The sequence below is a fragment of the Salmo salar genome, chromosome ssa21 (genome assembly GCF_905237065.1).
Source record: "Salmo salar chromosome ssa21, Ssal_v3.1, whole genome shotgun sequence".
NCBI classification, from domain to species: domain Eukaryota; kingdom Metazoa; phylum Chordata; class Actinopteri; order Salmoniformes; family Salmonidae; genus Salmo; species Salmo salar.
The window spans coordinates 16,340,169-16,353,619 of record NC_059462.1 but is presented as its reverse complement, the minus strand read 5'-3'; the positions used below and the strand labels follow the sequence as shown (position 1 = coordinate 16,353,619).

General features: G+C 43.5%; 1 pseudogene; it reads right to left on the bottom strand.

Annotated features, from left to right (window-relative positions):
* Positions 1-13,451, bottom strand: part of LOC106581706 (myosin-IIIb-like) — a 77,878-nt pseudogene that overhangs the window by 47,167 nt on the left and 17,260 nt on the right.

Here is a 13,451-nt window from a genome sequence, read left to right as displayed (position 1 = left end):
GTAAATAGGGTATTTCTGTTTTTTACAATAAGTATTCAGACCCTTTGCTATGAGACTTGAAATTGAGCTCAGGTGCATCCTGTTTCCATTGATCATCCTTGAGATGTTTCGACAACTTGATTGGAGCCACCTGTGGTAAATTCAATTGATTAGACAGGACTTTGAAAAGGCATACACCTGTCTATATAATGTCCCAGAGTTGACAGTGCATGTCAGAGCAAAAACCAAGCCATGAGGTTGAAGGAATTGTCCGTAGATCTCAGAGACAAGATTGTGTCAAGGCACAGATCGTGGAAAGGGTACCAAAAATGTTCTCCAGCATTGAAGGTCCCCAAGAACACAGTGGCCTCCATCATTCTTAAATGGAAGAAGTTTGGAACCACCAAGACTCTTCCTAGAGCTGGCCGCCCGGCCAAACTGAGCAATTGGGGGAGAAGTTCCTTGGTCAGGGATGTGACCAAGAACACGATGGTCACTCTCCCAGAGCTCGTGTTTCTCTGTGGAGATGGGAGAACCTTCCAGAAGGAAAACCATCTCTGCAGCATTCCACCAATCAGGCCTTTATGGTAGAGTGGCCAGACGGAAAGCCACTCCTTAGTAAAAGGCACATGACAGCCCACTTGGAGATTGCCAAAAGGAACCTAAAGGATTCTCAAACCATGAGAAACAAGATTCTCTGGTCTGATGAAACCAAGATTGCACTCTTTGGCCTGAATGCCAAGCGTCACATCTGGAGGAAACCTGGAACCATCCCTACGGTGAAGCATGGTGGTGGCAGCAGCATCATGCTGTGGGGATGTTTTTCAGCAGCAGGGACTGGGAGACTAGTCAGGATCGAGGGAAAGATGAATGGAACAAAGTACAGAGAGATCCTTGATGGAAACCTGCTCCAGAGCGCTCAGGACCTCAGACTGGGGCGAAAGTTCACCTTCCAGCAGGACAATGACCCTAAGCACACAGCCAAGACAACGCAGGAGTGGCTTCGGGACAAGTCTCTGAATGTCCTTGAGTGGCCCAGCCAGAGCCCGGACTTGAACCCGATCAAACATATCTGGAGAGACCTGAAAATAACTGTGCAGCGACGCTCCCCATCCAACCTGACAGAGCTTGAGAGGATCTACAGAGAAGAATGGGAGAAACTCCTCAAATACAGTTGTGCCAAGCTTGTAGCATCATACCCAAGAAGACTCGAGGTAGTAATCGCTGCCAAAGGTGCTTCAACAAAGTACTGAGTAAAGGTATTGTGTGTAGATTGATGAGTCACATTTTTTAAAATCAATTTTAGAATAAGGCTGTCCCGTAACAAAATAGGGAAAAAGTCAAGGGATCTGAATACTTTCCCGAATGTACGGTAGATGGAGGACTAGGTTGGCACCTTGATGAAGCATAGAGGAATGCAACCCAGTGGGATGAAAGGCAGACTATGAAAAAGAGAACAAAGGGCACGTTGTGTCATCCTGCTGCACGGCTGAAGGAACATGTCAATTCTTAAGAGAATGTCTTAACATGAAGAGAGGAACATCGTCCTGTCTTGGAGTTGTGAAATATGTTGAACCAATATGTAGCATTTCAAACATCCCAGTGGAATTAAGTGAAGAAAACTCTATGGAGTTAAATGTACTGTACTGGTTGATGCAGAGTATGCACTAACTCGGAACATACAGACTTGTATAGTACATAAATAGAAATAATTGTGATGTATTAAAATCAGTCTGTGACCACTTCTTGTATGTTTGAAATGTAAGCTTTTGTATTTACAATGAAAGGTACATAGGCCTACATACAGCATTGGCATTTACTCTGCAGTAAAATAAGGTTGCCACTACAAAGAGATGACTACAAGGACACATGGCTCATACCACAGAACTATAGATAAATGTACAGTATGTTAATAGTGTTTTAATATCCTTGCCGTCTATATAAACTCAGCAAAAAAAGAAAAGTCCCTTTTTCAGGACCCCGTCTTTCAAAGATAATTTGTAAAAATCCAAATAACTTCACAGATCTTCATTGTAAAGGGTTTTGTCACGTTCTGACCAGTAAAGGGGTTATTTGTTATTGTAGTTTGGTCAGGACGTGGCAGGGGGGTATTTGTTTTATGTGTTTCGAGGTGTGTGTTTATGTAGAGGGGTGTTTGGTTAGTGTTTTCGGGCTATGTTCTATGTTAGTATATTTCTATGTTCTAGTCTAGTCTTTTTAGTTCTATGTTTAGTTTATTGCTTTGGCCTTCAATTGGAGGAAGCTGTTCCTCGTTGCGTCTGATTGAAGGTCCTATATAGAGGGGTGTGTTTTGTTTGGGTTTTGTGGGAAGTTGTGATTGCATAGCTGTGTTTAGCCTGAAATCCTGTTCGTTCGTACGGTTTTCTTGTTTTGTTTTCTTAAGTGTTCTAAATAAATATATAATGAGCACTCAACCCGCTGAGCTTTGGTCCAGTATATACGACAAACGTTACAGGTTTAAACACTGTTTCCCATGCTTGTTCAATGAACCATAAACAATTAATGAACATGCACCTGTGGAACGGTCGTTAAGACACTAACAGCTTACAGACTGTAGGCAATTAATTATAAGGTGAATGCACCAATTTGTAAGTCGCTCTGGATAAGAGCGTCTGCTAAATGACTTAAATGTAAATGTAAAAATTAAGGTCACAGTCATGAAAACTTAGGACACTAAAGAGGCCTTTCTACTGACTCTGAAAAACACCAAAAGAAAGACGCCCAGGGTCCCTGCTCATCTGCGTGAACGTGCCTTAGGCATGCTGCAAGGAGGCATGAGGACTGCAGATGTGGCCAGGGCAATAAATTGCAATGTCCGTACTGTGAGACGCCTAAGACAGCGCTACAGGGAGACAGGACAGACAGCTGATCGTCCTTGCAGTGGCAGACCACGTGTAACACCTGCACCGGATCGGTACATCCGAACATCCCCCCTGCGGGACAGGTACAGGATGGCAACAACAACTGCCCTAGTTACACTAGGAACGCACAGTCCCTCCATCAGTGCTCAGACTGTCCGCAATAGGCTGAGAGAGGCTGGACTGAGGGCTTGTAGGCCTGTTGTAAGGCAGGTCCTCACCAGACATCACCGGCAACAACGTCGCCTACGGGCACAAACCCACCGTCACCGGAGCAGAAAGGACTGGCAAAAAGTGCTCTTCACTGACGAGTCGCGGTTTTGTATCACCAGGGGTGATGGTCGGATTCGTGTTTATCATCGAAGGAATGAGCGTTACACCGAGGCCTGTACTCTGGAGTGGAATCGATTTCGAGGTGGAGGGTCCGTCATGGTCTGGGGCGGTGTGTCACAGCATCATCGGACTGAGCTTGTCATCATTGCAGGCAATCTTAACGCTGTGCGTTACAAGGAAGACATCCTCCTCCCTCATGTGGTACCCTTCCTGCAGACTCATCCTGACATGACCCTCCAGCATGACAATGCCACCAGCCATACTGCTCATTCTGTGCGTGATTTCCTGCAAAACAGGAATGTCGGTGTTCTGCCATGTCTAGCGAAGAGCCCGAATCTCAATCCCATTGCGCACGTCTGGGACCTGTTGGATCGGAGGGTGAGGGCTAGGGCCATTCCCCCCAGAAATGTCCGGGAACTTGCAGGTGCCTTGGTGGAAGAGTGGGGTAACATCTCACAGCAAGAACTGGCACATCTGGTGCAGTCCATGAGGAGATGCACAGCAGTACTTAATGCAGCTGGTGGCCACACCAGATACTGACTGATACTTTTGATTTTGACCCCCCTTTGTTCACGGACACATTATTCAATTTCTGTGAGTCACATATTGAATCTTGTTATGTTCATACAAATATTTACACATGTCAAGTTTGCTGAAAATAAACGCAATTGACAATGAGAGGACGTTTCTTTTTTTGCTGAGTTTATCAGATACTAGTCTCCCATCTAATACAAATTTGCAAAATAGACATTATACACCTGAAACCCCACCTCTTTAAGGAATACCTAGGATAGGATAAAGTAATCCTTCTAACCCCCCCCAAAAGGTTTAGATGCACTATTGTAAAGTGGTTGTTCCACTGGATATCATAAGGTGAATGCACCAATTTGTAAGTCGCTCTGGATAAGAGCGTCTGCTAAATGACTTAAATGTAAATGTAAAATGTATGTACATTCATTTGCAAGTGTTTAAGTTAATACACATAAATATTACAAACCCACAACACACCATTTTACTTTTCACCAATAAGCCGAGGATACCTAATAATTCAAAACATACACAACCGATCCTGACACTAGTCGTGTTAGTATTACCTGGTTATTAATGTACATACAACTTGGTTGATGTACGTACATACTAAAAGCCCAGAGAAATACACAACTCATATTAATATAGTGTGGGACCGAAGAAATATACTGATAGCTGAGGAGGTACAGTACATCAAATACAATTTTCTTTGTCACATGCGTCAAATTCAACAGGTGTAGACTTTACCGTGAAATGCTTACTTACAACAACAATACAGAGTTAAAAAGTAAGAACATTTCACAAATAAAAAAAGGAAATAGTAACACAATAAAATAACAATAATGAGGCTATATACACAAGGTACCTAGTCAATGTGCGGGGGTACGATGTAGTTGAGGTAATTGAGATAATATGTACAGTTGAAGTCGGAAGTTTACATACACTTAGGTTGGAGTCATTAAAACTTGTTTTTCAACCACTCCACAAATTTCTTGTTAACAAACTATAGTTTTGGCAAGTCAGTTAGGACATCTACTTTGTGCATGACACAAGTAATTTTTCCAACAATTGTTTACAGACAGATTATTTCACTTATAATTCAAGGTATCACAATTCCAGTGGGTCAGAAGTTTACATACATTAAGTTGACTGTGCCTATAAACAGCTTGGAAAATTCCAGAAAATGATGTCATGGTTTTAGAAGCTTCTGATAGGCTAATTGACATCATTTGAGTCAATTGGAGGTGTACCTGTGGATGTATTTCAAGGCCTACCTTCAAACTAAGTGCTTCTTTGCTTGACAACATGGGAAAATCAAAAGAAATCAGCCAAGACCTTAGAAAAAAAATTGTAGACCTCCACAAGTCTGGTTCATCCTTGGGAGCAATTTCCAAACGCCTGAAGGTACCACATTCATCTGTACAAACAATAGTACTGTCACGTCCTGACCATAGTAAGTTGTTATTTTCTATGGTAGAGTAGGTCAGGGCGTGACAGGGGGTGTTTGTCTGTTTTTGCATTTCTATGTTCAGTTTCTAGTTTTGTAGAGGCAGCTGGTTGTCGTTGTCTCTAATTGGAGGTCATATTTAAGCTGATGTTTGTCCCACCTGTTTTTGTGGGTGATTATCTTTTGAGTAGTGTTTGTTTCTCTCTGCGTCATGGTTTGTTGTTTTGTTATATTCAGTTATTTGTGTATTGCAAATGTTTCACGGATTAAATAAAATGTGGAACTACAACCACGCTGCACTTTGGTCCGCTCTTTTAGACAACCGTGACAAGTACGCAAGTATAAACACCATGGGACCACACAGCCGTCATACCAGTCAGGGAGGAGACGCGTTGTGTCTCCTAGAGATAAATGTACTTTGGTGCGAAAAGTGCAAATAAATCCCAGAACAACAACAAAAGGACCTTGTGAAGATGCTGGAGGAAACAGGTACAAAAGTATTTATATCCACAGTAAAACGAGTCCTATATCGACATAACCTGAAAGGCTGCTCAGCAAGGAAGAAGCCACTGCTCCAAATCCGGCATAAAAAAAGCCAGACTACGGTTTGCAACTGCACAAAGATTGTACTTTTTGGAGAAATGTCCTCTGGTCTGATGAAACAAAATAGAACCGTTTGGCCGTAAGGACCATAGTTATGTTTGGAGGAAAAAGGGGGAGGCTTGCAAGCCGAAGAACACCATCCCAACCGTGAAGCACGGGTTGCAGCATCCTGTTGTGGGGGTGTTTTGCTGCAGGAGGGACTGGTGCACTTCATAAAATAGATAGCATCATGAGGAAGTAAAATTATGTGGATATATTGAAGCAACATCTCAAGACATCAGTCAGGAAGTTAAAGCTTGGTCGAAAATGGGTCTTCCAAATGGACAATGTCCCCAAGCATACTTCCAAAGTTGTGGCAAAATGGCTGAAGGACAACAAAGTCAAGGTATTGGAGTGACCATCACAAAGCACTGACCTCAATCCCATAGAGAATTTGTGGGTAGAACTGAAAAAGCGTGTGCGAGCAAGGAAGCCTACAAACCTGACTCAGTTACACCAGCTCTGTCAGGAGGAATGGGCCGAAATTCACCCAACTTATTGTGAGAAGCTTGTGGAAGGCTACCCGAAACGTTTGACCCAAGTTAAACAATTTAAAGGCAATGCTACCAAATACTCATTGAGCGTATGTAAAGTTCTGACACACTGGGAATGTGATGAAAGAAATAAAAGCTGATAAATAAAATCCTGTCTACTATTCTGACATTTCACATTCTTAAAATAAAGTGGTGATCCTAACTGACCTAAAACAGGGAATTTTTCCTAGGATAAAATTTCGTGAATTGTGAAAAACTGAGTTTTATGTATTTGGCTAAGGTGTATGTAAACTTCCGACTTCAACTGTATGTAGTGTGTGTGTACAGGAGGGGACTAAGCACACATCCCCTAGGACCCCCGTGTTAAGGGTCAGCGTGGCGGATATGTTGCCTACCCTCAACACCTTGGCGCGGCCTGTCAGGAAGTCCAGGATCCAGTTACAGAGGGAGGTGTTCAGTCTCAGGGTCCATAGCTTAGTGATGAGCTTGGAGGGCACTATGGTGTTGAAAACTGAGCTGTAGTCAATGAACAGCATTCTCACGCAGGTGTTCCTTTTGTCCAGGTGGGAAAGAGCAGTGTGGAGTGCAGTAGAGATTGCATCATCTGTGGATCTGTTGGGGCGGTATGCGAATTGGAGTGGGTCCAGGCTGTCTGGGATGATGGTGTTGATGTGAGCCATGACCAGCTTTTCAAAGGATTTCATGTCTACAGATGTGAGTGCTACGGGGAAATAGTCATTTAGACAGGTTACCTTGGTGTTTTTGGGCACAGGGACTATGGTGGTCTGCTTCAAACATGTAGGTATTACAGACTGGGTCAGGCAGAATTTGCCAACTGGTCAGCACATACTCTCAATAAGTGCCCTGGTAATCAGTCTGAATGTTAACCTGTTTAAAGGTCTTACTCACATCGGCTATGGAGAACATGATCACACAGTCGTCTGGAACAGTTAGTGCTCTCATGCATGGTTCAGTATTGCCTCTAAGTGAGCATAGAAGGCATTTAGCCCAGGTTGGCCGGGTTTCCCTTTGTAATCTGTGATAGTTTGCAAGCCCTGCCACCGTCAGAGCCGGTGTAGTAGGATTCGATCTTAGTCCTGTATTGATGCTTTGCCGGTTTGATGGTTCTTTGGAGGGCGTAGCAGGATTTTTTTAAGCATCCGGATTAGTGTCCCACTCATTGAAAGTGGTAGCTGTAGTCTTTAGCTCAGTGCAGATGTTGCCTGTAATCCATGGCTTCTGGTTGAGATATGTACGTACACTCACAGTGGGGATGACGTCATCAATCCACTTATTAATGAAGCCGGTGACCGATATGGTAAACTCCTCAATGCCATCTGATGAATCCTGGAACATATTCCAGTCTGTGCTAGCGAAACAGTCCTGTAGCTTAGCATCCGCATCGTCAGACCACTTCCATATTGGTACTTCCTGTTTGAGTTTTTGCTTGTAAGCAGGAATCCGGAGGATAGAGTTATGGTCAGATTTGCCAAATGGAGGGTGAGAGAGAGTTTTGTATGCTTCTCTGTGTGTTGAGTAAAGGCGATCTAGAGTTTTTGCACCTCTAGTTGCACAGGTGAAATGCTGATGGAAATGAGGTAAAATGGATTTTACTCCATTAAAATCACCGGCCACTAGGAGCACCGTCTCTGGGTGAGCATTTTCTTGTTTGCTTACGGCCCTATACACCTTGTTGAGTGCAGTCTTCGTGTCAGCATCTGCTTGTGGTGGTAAATAGACAGCTACAAAAATATAAATGAAAACTATTAGTAAATAGTATGGTCTACAGCTTATCATGAGGTATTCTAACTCAGGTGAGCGGAGCCTCAAGACTTCCTTAGTATTAGAAAATCGTGCACCAGCTGTTATTAACAAGTTATTAACAAAGAGACACACACCACCCCCCTTGAGCTTACCTGATGCAGCCGATTTATATTTTCCATGTCCTTGTTCAGCCACGCCTCAGAGAAATATAGGATATTACAGTTTTTCAGATCACGTTGACAAGATACTCTCGAACGGAGCTCGTCCAGATTATTCTCCAGTGATTGCAAATTCACCAATAGAACAGAGGGTAGAGGCGGTTTATCCACTCGCCAACGTAGTCTCGTCAGGTTTCCCGCACGCCGGCTTCAATAACGTCGCCTCTTCCTTTTTTGAGTGTCGGGGATTTGGCCTGGCCCGGAATGAGCCGTATGTCCTTCGCCACCAACTCATTGAAATAGAAATCCTTATCCAAATCGAGGTTAGTAATCACTGTTCTAATGTCCAGAAGCTCTATTCGGTCATAGGAAACGATGGCGGAAACATTATGTACTTTTTTTTTAACATTAGCTCCAAAAAACACAAAGTAGCAGAATTGGTCAGGAGCCCATAAAACGGCTGATATTCCCTCCAGCGCCATTCTGCACACATACAGTAAGTGTACTGTAAATCTATATGAGGAGCCATGCACCATAAAAACGGAATTAGACCACTATGCCCTGCAGTCTGCTCTGGCAGAGTGAGGGCTGTCATACGGTGCCATGCCTGTGTGCAGATGTGCTCTGCTGACACTAACCCTAAGGATACATACAACTCCTCTGACCACAGGCCTCCTAGGCCCCACTGGACCATACAGCTCAACCAATTCAAACACTCTGATCTGATGGATCTGGGAAGACCCTGGCTTGGAAGAATTTGTCGATGCAAATACATCCAATTTCCTCTGACAAAACACCACCACATGGCCAAGCCTCAAGGACCCTGCCTGTTGAGATTCTGCTAGACTCAAGTGGTCCCACTATTCAGGTCAGGAAATCTTTTCACTTTCTGGGGCTTTGATGGTTCCCCAAGACACTCTACGTGTAATCATATCTTACTTATCAATATGCAACATTTCAATTTGAACATTTCTAGACCAGTCCATTCCCAATTAGTAATATTTACTGACAGCACTGAAATGTTCCAGGCAGTCAAGTGTTCACAGTATCTTCAATCATTTTGAACCTGAGACATCATTTGAAGAACTAACAGTAAGTGTTACATGCTTTGGTTATTTTAATTTGATATTCACATTTGATGAGACAGATAAATGTATATTCAATGAATCTCTATTTGTTTCGGATCCACCAATGTCCTTTCATCTCAAATGTCAACAAGGCTGACACCTAGTGGTCACAACTAGAGCCATCCGGTTGTTTATTCACAACTCGGCAGCATAAAACTAAACCAACGCGCTTTAGATAGATGTTCATCTGATCCCACAGATAGCAGTAATTTCATAGATAAAACTGAATCTATAATATCAACTAAAATGCAAATGACATTCCTCCAGATTTTACCCTGAAGAATAGAATTAGAATTTTCCTCTGCTATTTGTCACTTAAAAGGGAACTCAAGCTTTTTCCCACTTGATAAGCAGAAGCAGATTGTCTCAGAGCTCTTATCTTACGTGATTATCTAAACTTTCATGAAGTGTCATAAGAAGACAGGACCTCTATATCAGAGGGATTTTGAAGATTGTCCACAGGGTGCCCTCACTCATTCTCAAAACCAGTGAGAACGAGAGACGAGATACAGAGTAAGATTCCATAACTGACACACTAATAACAACAATGACTAGATTACAACTACACAGCAATATAACACTTTTACTGCAGTCAATCATGAAAAAATCTCAACTTGATGCCAATTACCTACTGTGCACTTGACCCAATGACATTGCTGCAAATACACTATATATACAAAAGTATGTGGACACCCCTTCAAATTAGTGGATTCATGGTTTTCAGCCACACCGGTTGCTGACAGGTGTAGAAAATCAAGCACATAGCCATGAAATCTCCATAGCAAAACATTGGCAGTAGAATGGCCTTACTGAAGAGCTCAGTAACTTTTAACGTGGCACTGTCATAGGATGCCACCTTTCCAACAAGTCAGTTAGTCAAATGTCTGCCATGCTAGAGCTGTCCCGGCCAACTGTAAGTGCTGTTATTGTGAAGTGGAAACGTCTAGGAGCAACAACTGCCCCAGCCGCAAAGTGGTAGGCCACACAAGCTCACAGAATGGGATCGTTGAGTGCTGAAGCGCGTTGCGCGTAAAAATCATCTGTCCTCAGTTGCAACACTCACTACTGAGTTCCAAACTGCCTCTGGAAGTAACGCCAGCACAAAAACTGTTAGTCAAGAGCGTCATGAAATGGGTTTCTATTGCCAAGCAGCCACACACAAGCCTAAGATCATCATGTGCAATGCCAAGTGTCGACTGGAGTGGTGTAAAGCTCTCTGGAGCAGTGGAAACGTGTTCTCTGAAATGATGAATCTTGCTTCACCATCTGGCAGTTTGATTGACAAATCTGGGTTTGGTGGATGCCAGGAGAATACTACCTGCCTGAATGCATAGTGCCAACTGTAAAGTTTGATGGAGGAGGAATAATGGTCTGGGGCTGTTTTTCATGGTTCGAACTAGACCCCTTAGTTCCAGTAAAGGGAAATCTTAACGCTACATCATACAATGACATTCTAGATGATTCTGTGCTTCCAACTTTGTGGCAATAGTTTGGGGAAGGCCCTTTCCTGTTTGAGCATGACAATGCCCCCATGCACAAAGCGAGGTACATACTGAAATGGTTTGTTGAGATTGGTGTTGAAAGCCTCCCAAGTGGCACAGTGGTCCAAGGCACCGGTTCTCAATCCTGGTCCTGGGGACCCAAAGGGGTGCACATTTTTGTTTTTGCCCTAGCACTACACAGCTGATTCAAATGATCAACTCATCAAAAGGCTTTGATGATTTGAATCAGGTGTGCAGTGCTAGGGCAAAAACAAAGGTGTTTCCTACGACACATTGTGTCAAGAAGAAGTGTGGCTAGGCTGGCTTGTGTTTCGGAGGACGCACGGCTCTCGACCTTCGTCTCTCCCGAGTCCATACGGGAGTTGCAGCGATGAGACAAGACTGTAACTACCATTTGGATACCATGAAATTGGGGAGAAAAAGGGGTATTTTTTTTTTTTATAATAATAAATAAAATGTAAAAAAACTTGACTGGCCTCTGGCCTCCACAGAGCCCTGACCTCAACTCCATAAAACACCTTTGAGATGAATTGGAACGCAGACTGCGAGCCAGGCCTAATCACCCAACGTCAGTGCCCGACCTCACTAATGCTGTTGTGTCTGAATGGAATCAAGTCCCCGCAGCAATGTTCCAATATCTAGTGGAAAGCCTTCCCAGAAGAGTAGAGGCTGTTATTGCAGCAAAGGGGAGACCAACTTCATATTAATGCCCAGGATTTTGGAATGAGATGTTCGACGAGTAGGTGTCCACATACTTTTGGTTATGTAGTGTATATCCCTTTGTGTTTATGCTGTAGATAAGAAAGCCGTTGGACGAGCTGAACCAAATTAGAGAGGCTTTTAGGCCTAATTGACACCATGTCTGTAGCCATGAATGGTGAACCACATCTCTGCTGTCACTCAATACTTCGGAGTACCAAAGTGCAGTGAATTCTCCACCCATTTACATTATACTGAATTTACTTTTTCATGCTAGTGTATTTTTCGTCAATCAAGTAAAGAGGAGGCTGGCTGTGGGCTCACCTCATGCACTACATCCCAATATAGCCTATAGACATTGCACATGGATTTCTAATGGAGGCTAAACCAAAGTACCCATCGTAAATTGGAGCTGCTCTTAATACGACTATAACTGAAAGCAGTCATTTACAGGTGGCTCAAAAGGAAGCGAAGCACATAATATGGCTTAACTGGAGGAAAGTATGAAGTGCTGTATTTGGTAATTGAACACATCCATTAGCATGCTGGCTCAGACAAGTGACCACGGGCCCCAGCCACGGCTAATGACGAGGATATTACCACCTTTATTTAACTAAACAGAAAAGACCGGGAAGAAGAGTTGCTTATATGATCTCTAAATACCATTTCTTCATCTCCTGGGTATTTGGAAACCTTATCACAAAAATATCCCGCTGCTGCACAATCTGTAGATAGCAGCAAGCAGCATGAAACCAAACGGGGCAGCTTAGTGAAAATAAAAACAGAGCCCTCTGTGGAGAGCTGAGCCTCTCAGGAGATAATGGAGACTGGAGATTTATCCACACACAGTATCACATCGCAGAGAGAGGGGCTTTGAGTGGAGGAGGACCAGGATGCCGCTGTTTCTGGAGAGGCGTCTTAAAAAAATAAAAAAATAAAAAATCTCCTTACCTGAAAGTTTGAGACATGAACAATACTAGAAACAAACACACAATCATACACTGAGTGTCCAAAACATTAGGAACACCTTCCTACTATTGAGTTGAACCACCCTTTTCCCACAGAACAACCTCAATTCGTTGAGGCATGGACTCTGCAAGGTGTCGAAAGCATTCCACAGTGATGCTGGCCCATGTTAACTCCAATGCTTCCCACAATTGTGTCAAGTTGGCTGAATGTCCTTTGGGTGGTGGACCATTCTTGATACACACAGGAAATTGTTGAGCATGAAAAACCCAGCAGCGTTGCAATTCTTGACACTCAAACCGCGTGTGCTTGACACCTACTACCATACCCTGTTCAAAGTACTTAAATATTTTGTTTTACCCATTCACTCTCTGAACGGCACACATACACAATCCATGCCTCAATTGTCTCAAGGCTTAACAATCCTTCTTTAACCTGTCTCCTCCCATTAATCTACACTGATTGAAGTGGATTTAACAGGTGACATCTATAAGGGATCATAGCTTTCACTTGGATTCACCTGGTCAGTCTATGTCATGTCTATACAAGACCATGGTGATTGCCTACGGAGCTGTGAAGGGAACGGCACCTCCATACCTTCAGGCTCTGATCAGGCCCTACACCCAAACAAGGGCACTGCGTTCATTCACCTCTGGCCTGCTGGCCCCCCTACCTCTGAGGAAGCACAGTTCCCGCTCAGCCCAGTCAAAACTGTTCGCTGCTCTGGCACCCCAATGGTGGAACAAGCTCCCTCACGACGTCAGGACAGCGGAGTCAATCACCACCTTCCGGAGACACCTGAAACCCCACCTCTTTAAGGAATACCTAGGATAGGATAAAGTAATCCTTCTAACCCCCCTTAAAAGATTTAGATGCACTATTGTAAAGTGGTTGTTCCACTGGATATCATAAGGTGAATGCACCAATTTGTAA